Here is a 9,501-nt window from a genome sequence, read left to right as displayed (position 1 = left end):
CCCTGACTGGTGTAGCTCAGTGGGTTTGGCATGGGCTGCAAACCAAAGGGTTGCTAGTTCAATTCACAGTCAGGGCACATGGCTGGGTTGTGGTCCAGGTCCCCAGTGGGGGCCACATGAAAGGCAGCCACACATTGATGTTTCTCTCCCTCTCTTTCTTCCTCCTTTCCCCTCCCTCTAAAAATAAATAAATAAAATCTTAAAAAATAGTAAGTTAATATGTATAAAGCACTTGAATAGCCTGGTATGTAGTCAGTTGCTGATCATATTGCTCAGCCTTAACCAAATACCCCAGGTAAGAATTATAATACTAATTTTATGTACTAAAGCAAGAATACATTGTTATTCTAGGAGTTGTGCAGACTTTTGTGTCATTTATATCATTGCATACTCCCATAAGCATTTTGAAAATAAAAACTTAGGCAATATCCAAGTTCATTTTTAAAGGTGAAGCAAACTATTTGGAATATAATTAAGCACTTTTGAGAGCCCAGTAGGAAGTGATTATTCACTAATAAATGGTAATCTCAGTAATTTAAGATAATATAAAAATCTTTCTCTAACTGATCTTCAGAAAGAGACAGTTTTTTCACACAACTGAGCAATATTCACTAAATCTCAGTAATATTATTCCTGTAATTCATTATTATTTACACACAAGATGTCACTGACCTAACCAGCATAAGTAAGGACAGTATCTCATTAATACCTTATTATTAATCTCATCACATCTAATAACTTTATTCTGGTGAAGGTTTTCCAGATTTTTCTGGCACAGTTAAAATTTGAAAGATCCTATTGTGTTCCCCCACAAATAATCAAAATATCCCTAAAAAAGGGCCAACTTCAGAAAAACTCAAGTAATCTCTTAGCTTGACAATGACATACACAAGTAGCCAAATCATTTTTTAATCTCATGTGTGTGTATTTCAATTTGGAAAACATCCTCACTAAGCCTCATAGATACTTGAGGAAGTACATTTAAGAGCACAACCATGAAAGATCTTTCAAGATATGAAAACTAGGGATCTTGACTGACATACTCCCTCTGCTATAGACCTGTGGGACCATAAGCAAGTTGCTTAATTCAAGATCTGCATTTGGAAAATGAAGGCCTGTAAGCCACTGCCATTCGCTCTTCTAATTTAAAGCAAAAGGTCCATGTAATCTATAGAACAGTAGTGAAAAACCAAAAAAAACAAAAACAAAAACAAGTGCTGTGCTTTTATATTAGGTTGAGTCAGGAGTTCTTAGGACAGAGTTGATATTGATCTAGTATGCACCAATTAATAACAACTATATTTCTTTCTGGTCAGCCCAACATCTATTATGTCTGCTCATTTTCACATTGCACAGAATTTTAAATATTTTGTCAATGCCCTTCTCCTCTTACTCCCCATCCTTAATTAAATGGGTTAAAGTGTATACAAACTCTGGTGTCAGAAGGATGTGAGTCTGATCTTTACTCTGACCCCCAGCCCCACCACCAGCTTTGTAATCTTGGGCAAGTTACTTGAGCTTTAAGGACTTAACTTTGTGTTCTGTAAAGTGGGGACAATAGTAAGCACCAAAGAATATTAAATGAACATCAAGCTCAGTTTTGAGATAATGTACACAGACAATAAATGATTGTTATTATTATAGTTAAAAGGGGGCTCAAAAATTTCAGCTATCAAATGGAAATTAAAAACCTGTCCAATAAGATGATTAAAGAAACACCTCATAATTGCAAACACAACACTTGCAATAGAAAAATCATACTGAAAAAGGAGGAGGAAGAGGCGGAAGAAGAAAAGGAAGAGAACTTGAAAAAAAGAGAAAGAATAAAAGGAGGAGGGGGAGAAAAAAGAAGAAGAGAAGGAGAAAAAGATGGTGAAGTAGGTAAGTTATGGATTGCTTCCTCCCATTATGACATCAAAACAACTAAATTATAAAACAATTAACCTGGAGAACCACAATGAAGTCTAGCTGAATAGTACTTTTATAACCTAGGGTATAAAGAAGAGGATACATTAAGACTAATAGCAGGGATAGAGACTCAAAATGGGTGAGCCTTACATTCACATGTGGCAGTTGGTAATTGGGAGGGGTACTTCAGCTGCAGAGGTCACACAGATTAATGAGGAGCCCAGTCAGAAGTGAAGAATACATGTTATGAACCAACAGCAGATTAAATGAGGCAGAGGAATGAATCAATGATTTGGAAGAGAAGGTAGCAGGAAACAACCAATAAAATCAGCAAAAGGAAAATAATTACAAAGTGAGGATAGTTTAAGGGACCTTAGGGACAACTTCAAACATAACAACCTTCATATCATAGGAATATGAGAAGAGTCAGAGAGAGAGCAAGGAATTGAGAAACTATTTGATTAAATAATGACAAGAAACTTCCATAACCCAACCAAAGAAATAGACATACAATTCCAAGAAGTTCAGAGTCCCACACAAGAAGAAACTAAAGAGGCCCAAACAAGGCACATCATAATCAACATATCAAAAGTTGAAGAGAAAGAGAGAATCTTAAAAGCAGCAAATAAAAGCAATTAGTTACCTACAAGGGAACTGCCAAAAGACTGTCAGTTGATTTCTCAACAGAAACACTTCAGGCCAGAAGGGATTGGCACAAAACATTAAAGTGATGAAAAGCAAGGAGATATAGCCATGATTACTCTACCAAGCAAGGCTATAATTAAGAATTGAAAGAGAAATAAAGAACTTCCAAGATAAGGAAAAGCTAAAGGAATTAATCACCAACCAAACCAGTATTACAAGAAATGTTAAAGGGACTTTTTTAAAAGATTTTATATATTTTTAGAGATGGAAGGGAGGGAGAAAGAGAGAGAGAGAGAAACATCAATGTGTGGTTGCTGGGGGTCATGGCCTACAACCCAGGCATGTACCCTGACTGGGAATCAAACCTGTGACACTTTGGTTTGCAGCCTGAGCTCGATCCACTGAGCTATGCCAGCCAGAGCTCCACCTTTTTTTTTAAGAAAAAGAAGTAATTAATATAAAATGTAAGATGACAATAACTACATACCTATCAATAATCAATCTAAAAATAAATGAATTAAATTTTCTAATAAAAAAGACATAGAGTATCTGAATGGATAAAAAAACAGAACTCATACATACACTGAGCACAAAAGACCCATTTTAGTTTAAAGGACACACACATACTGGAAGTAATTGGGTAGAAAAATATATATCAAATGAAAATCTTGGAGAAATCAAGATAGATATACACAACAGCACACTTATACTAGGGGATTTTAACACGCCAGTGTCAACAATGGATAGATCATCCAAACAAAATATCAAGAATATTGCGTCATTGAACAATGCCTTAGATCAAATGGACTTAACCGAATATCTATCTATATCTGTACATATCTATACCTATATTTAATAGAATAGATTATAGATAGTATATATATCTATATCTAATAGAATAGAATATGTCTATATTTAATAGAATAGATTATAGATATAGATATGCAGATATATAGATAGATAGATATTCAGTTAAGCCCATTTGATCTAAGGCATTGTTCAATGATATATAGATATATAGGTATATAGATATATATACAGAGAGAGAGAGAGAATCTTTCATCCCAAAGAAGGAAAATGCACATTTTTTTCAAATACACATGGAATATTTTCAAAGATAGACCACATGAAAGGACACAAAACAAGGCTCAACAAATTAAAAAATATTGAAATTATATCAAGCTTTTTCTCAGGCCATAATGCCTTAAAACTAGAAAACAATCTCAAGGAAAAAATAAAAAACAGTCAAATTCTTGGAGATTGAACAGCATGCTATTAAACAATGAAAGGGTTAACAATGAGACCAAAGAAGAAATCAAAAAGATTCTGGAAACAAATGAAAATAAACACAGTACAGTTCAAAACCAATGTGACACAGCAAAGGCAGTCTTGACAGGAGAGTTCATAGCAATACAGGCCTACACAAAAAAGATAGAAACATTTCAAATAAACAACCTAACCCCACATCTACAAGAACTGGAAGAACAACAGCAAACAAAGCCAAGCACGAGTAGAAGGAAGGAAATAATTAAGATCAGAGCAGAATTAAACAACATACAGACTAAAAGCACGATTCAAAGGATCAACACATCCAGGAGCTGCTTCTTTGAAAAGATAAACAAAACTGACAAGTCTTTAACCAGATGCATCAAGAATAAGAGAGAGGACCCAAGTAAATAAAATCAGAGATGAAAGAGGAGAGAATAAAAGTGACACCACAGAAATACAAAGGATTGTAAGAAATTATTACAAAGAACAATATGCCAAGAAATCTGAAAACCTGGGTGAAATGAACAAATTTCTGAAAACATACAATCATTCAAAACTGAATGAAGAAGCAGAAAGCCTGGACACACCGATAACAGGTAGTAAAACTGAAGGAATAATAAAAAAAAACTCTGGCACTTCATGGTTTCACAGGAGAATTTTACAAAACATTTAAGGAAGAGCTAACCACTATCTTTCCCAGACTATTTTAAAAAATACAAACAGAAGGAAGACTCCCAAACTTTTTGAGGCCAGCATCATGCTGATCCCAATACTAGATAAAGGCACAACAAAGCAAGAAAACTTCAGGCAATATCATTGGTGAAAGTATATGCTAAAATCCTCAACAAAATATTGGCAAACCACATCCAGCAATAATTAAAAAGGTCATACACAATGATCAAGTGGGATTCATCCCAGGGATGCAAGGATGGTACCATATTTGCAAATCAATAAAATAATGCATCACATAAACAAAAGGAAAGACAAAAATTATATCATCATATTAATAGATGGCAGAAAATGAATTTGACAAGATACAGCACCCATTTACGATAAAAACACTCAGCAAAGTGGGAGTAGAGGGAGAAAACCTCGACATAATAAAGGCCATATAAGAGAAACCCACAGCCAACATCATTCTCAATAGGTAAAAACTAAAAGCTTTCTCACTAAGATCAAGAAAAAACAATGATGTCTGCTTTCACCACTTCTATTCCACTTGGTATTGGAAGCTTTAGCACAGTGATCAGACAAGAAAAAGAAATAAAAGGCATCCAAACTGGAAAAGAAGTAGTAAAACTGTCATTGTTCACAGATGACATGATAGTGTACATAGAAAACCCTATAGATTCCACAGAAAGAAACTACTCATACTAATAAGTGAATTTGGCAAAGCAGCAGGATACAAAATCAATATTCAGAAATCAAAGGCATTTTTCACACCAACAATGAAATAACAGAAACCTAAAATAGGTCAAAAATACTATTTTCCATAGCAACATGAAAAGTAAAGTACCTAGGAGTAAACCTAATGAAGGAGTAAAAGACCTGTACTCAGAAAACTACACAACACTGAAGAAAGAAATTAAGGGAGACACAAATAAATGGAAGCATATACTATGTGCATGGATTGAAAATTAACATCATCAAAATGTCCATAATACACAAAACAAATTATAGATTTAACGCAATCACTGTTAAAATACCTATGAGATATTTCACAGATCCAGAACAAACATGTCAAAAATTTATATGCAACCATAAAGGACCCCAAGGAGCCTCAGCAATTTTGAGGGAGAAAAAAAAAAGTAGGAGGGATCACGATACCTGAAATCAAACTATATTTCAAGGCCATTGTAATCAAAGCAGTCTGGTACTGGCATAAGAACATAGATGAATGAAACAGAGTAGTACCCAAGTAATAAACCTAACTCTGAATGGTTAATTAATATTCAACAAAGGGGGTGGAAGCATAAAACAGAGTAAAAATAGCCTCTTCAAAAAATGGTGTTGGGAGACCTGGACAGCTACATGCAAATAAATGAAACTTGGCCACCAACATACACCGTACACAAAAATAAACTAAACATGATAAAATACTTTAATATAAGTTGTGACACCATAAAAATTCTAAAGGAGAACATATGCATTAAAATATAAGATATTCCACACAGCAGTATTTTCACCGATATGTCCCCTATAGCAAAGGACACAAAGGAAAGAATAAACAAATGGGACTTCATCAAATTAAAAATCTTCTGCATGGCTAAAGAAAACATGAGCAAAATGAAAATGGAACCAACCACATGGGGAAATATATTTGCCAATGATACCTTGGACAAGAGTTTAATCTGAAAAATATATAAGAACTCACATGACTACATTCCAGGATGACAAACAATCCACTTTAAAAAAGGGAAAAGGGAACTTCGAACCAAGATGGAGTCATGGGTAGATATACTGTGCCTCCTTGCACAACCAAAAGAAGGACAACAACAAATTTCAAATAAAATACAACCAGAACTGCCAGAATATTTAACTGTGTGGAAGTTTGATAACCAAGGAGTTAAAGAAGAAACATTCATCCAGACAAGGGGCAGGATGGGGCAGAAATAGGCAACTGAGAGGGGTGCTGGGCCTGAGAGGACTCCTGGCAAGACAGTGGCTGGAGGACTGGGGAAGGGAAGGTGGCAGCTGGCAGACCCAACAAGGCAGCACAGCATGGGCATTCCTACATTTGCTTGCAGATAAACTGGGAGGAACAACTGGGGAATGAGACAAACTGTACAACTCAGGGTTCCAAAGCAGGGAAATAAATACTCAAAATGTCTGACTGAAAAAATCCTGTGGTGGTTGAGGTGGTGGGAGAAACACCCAGCCTCTAAGGGGAGTTTCCTGAAGAGATCCACAGGGTCCTAGAATGTACATAAACCCACCCAACTGGGAATCAGTACCAGAAGGGCCCAATTTGCTTGTGGGTAGTGGGGGAAGTGACTGAAAGCCAGTTGAGAGCTAAGCAAGTAGCACTGTTCCTTCTTGGACCCCTCTGCTGCATACAGTGCCACAACCCAGTGATGTGGGTTGCCTCACCCTGGCAAAGACCTAAGGCTACACCCCTTACTACATAACAGGTGGGCCAAGATGAAAAAAGACAGCCCAAATGAAATAACACATCAAAGCTCCAGAAAAAATACAACTAAATGTTGAAGAGATAGCCAGCCAATCAGATGCACAATTCAAAACACTGGTAATTAGGATAAGGTTACAGAGTTGAATGAGTATGGTCACAAAATAGATGAAAAAGTGAAGGCTATGCAAAGTGAAATAAAAGAAAATGTACAGGGAACCAACAGTGATGGGAAGAAAACTGGGACTCAAATCAGTGGTTTGGAGCAGAAGAAAGAAATAAACATTCACCCAGAACAGAATGAAGAAACAAGAAGAGAGAGAGAGAGAGGGAGAGGGAGGGGCAGGCTTAGGAACTCTAGAACAACTTTAAATGTTTCAACATCTGAATCATAGGGGTGCCAGAAGGAGAAGAGGAACAGCAAGAAATTGAAAACTTACTTGAAAACATAATGAAAGAGAACTTCCCTAATCTGGCAAAGGAAAGAGACTTCCAAGAAGTCCAGGAAGCTCAGAGAGTCCTAAAGAACTTGGACCCAAGGAAGCACACACAAAGGCACATCATAATTACATTACCCAAGATCAAAGATAAGGAAAGAATCTTAAAAACGTCAAGAGAAAAGGAGACAGTTACCTACAAAGGAGTTCCCATAAGACTATCAGCTGCATTGTCAAAAGAAACTCTACAGGCAAAAAAGGGCTGGAAAGAAGTATTGAAAGTCATGGAATGTAAGGACCTACATCCAAAATTACTCTACCCAGGAAAGCTATCATTTAGAATGGAAGGGCAAATAAAAGTGCTTCCCATATAAGGTTAAGTTAAATGAGTTCATCATCACCAAGCCCTTATTATATGAAATGTTAAAGGGACTTTTCTAAGAAAAAAAAAGATAAAAAATATGAACAGTAAAATGACAACAAAGTCACAACTATCAACAATGGAACTAAAAACAACAACAACAACAAATTAAGCATACAACTAGAACAGGAACAGAATCACAGAAATGGAGATCACATGGAGGGCCATCAGTGGGGAAGGGGAGGAGAGGAACGGAGGAATGAGAATAAGTAGCATAAATGGTAGGTAGAAAATACACAGGTTGAGGTTAAGAATGGTGTAGGAAATGTAGAAGCCAAAGAACTTACATGTATGACCTATGGACATGAACTAAGGGGAGGGATGCAGCTGGAGGGGGTGTGGAATGTGGAAAAGAATAAAGGGGAGGGGAATGGGACAACTGTAATAGCATAATCAATAAAATATATTTTAAAAACTTACCAAAAAATGGGCAAAGGACCTGAACAGTCTTCTCCAAGAAGGACATACACAGGACTCATAGACATATGAAAGAATGCTCAGCACCACTAGCCATCAGAAAGAAGCAAAGTGAAATCACAGTGAGATACCTCTTCACACTAGTCAGAATGGCCATCATAAACAAATCAACAAACAATGGTGCTGGTGAAGTTGTGGTGTAAAGGGTGCTGTAGTACACTGTTCATGGGAATGCAGACCTGTGTAGCGATTGTGGAAAACCATATGGAATTTCCTCAAAAAACTAAAAATGGAACTGCTTTTTCACCCAGCAATTCACTGCTGGGATTATAACGTAAGAATCCTGAAACACCAATTCAAAAGTTCATGCACTCCAGAGTTTTATGCATTTCAATGTTCATAGCAGTGCAATTTATAGTAGCCAAGGTCTGAAAGCAACCTAAGTGCCCATTAGCAAATGAGTGGATCAAAAATCTGTGGTACATTTATGCAATGGAATACTATACAACAGAAAGAAAAAAAGGAACTCCTACCTCTTGCAATAGCATGGATGGAACTGGAGAGCATTATGCTAAGTGAAATAAGCCAGGAGGTGAAAGACAAATACCATATGATCTCACCTATAAGTGGACCCTAATCATCAAAACAAACAAGCAAGAAAAATATAACCAGACATACTGAAATAAAGAACAAATACAAACTGACAGTAACGGCGGGGGGGGGGGGGGGATAACAGTGGAAAGAAAGGGAAGGGTGGTGAAAGAATATGTATAAAAGACCCATGGAAAAAGCCAATGGGGCCATTGGATTGTGTGTGGTAGGTGTGGGTGGGCAGAGTGGGGGAGGGTGGTTGGTGCTAGGAAAATTGATCAATTAAACTGTAGTTGATCAATTAAAAAAAGAAAAAATATATCATGTAAATAAAAATTTTTAAAAAGCTGTGGTTGTAATACTTATACAGACACAATAGACTTTTTTAAAATATATTTTATTGATTGTGCTATTATAGTTGTCCCATTTTCCCCCCCTTTATTTTCTCTACCCTGCACACCCCCTTCCACCAATATCCCCCCTCTTTAGTTCATGTGCATGGGTCATACATATCAGTTCTTTGGCCTCTATACTATTTCCTATATTATTGTTAACCTCCCCTTGTCTATTTTCTACCTACCATTTATACTACTTATTCACTGTACCTTTTCCCCTCTCCCCCTCCCACTCCTCCTCTGATAACCCTCCATGTGATCTTCATTTCTGTTATTCTGTCTAGACAGAAT

This window comes from Phyllostomus discolor, chromosome 7 (assembly GCF_004126475.2).
Source record: "Phyllostomus discolor isolate MPI-MPIP mPhyDis1 chromosome 7, mPhyDis1.pri.v3, whole genome shotgun sequence".
In the NCBI taxonomy this organism is placed as follows: domain Eukaryota; kingdom Metazoa; phylum Chordata; class Mammalia; order Chiroptera; family Phyllostomidae; genus Phyllostomus; species Phyllostomus discolor.
This window is presented reverse-complemented; position numbering follows the sequence as displayed.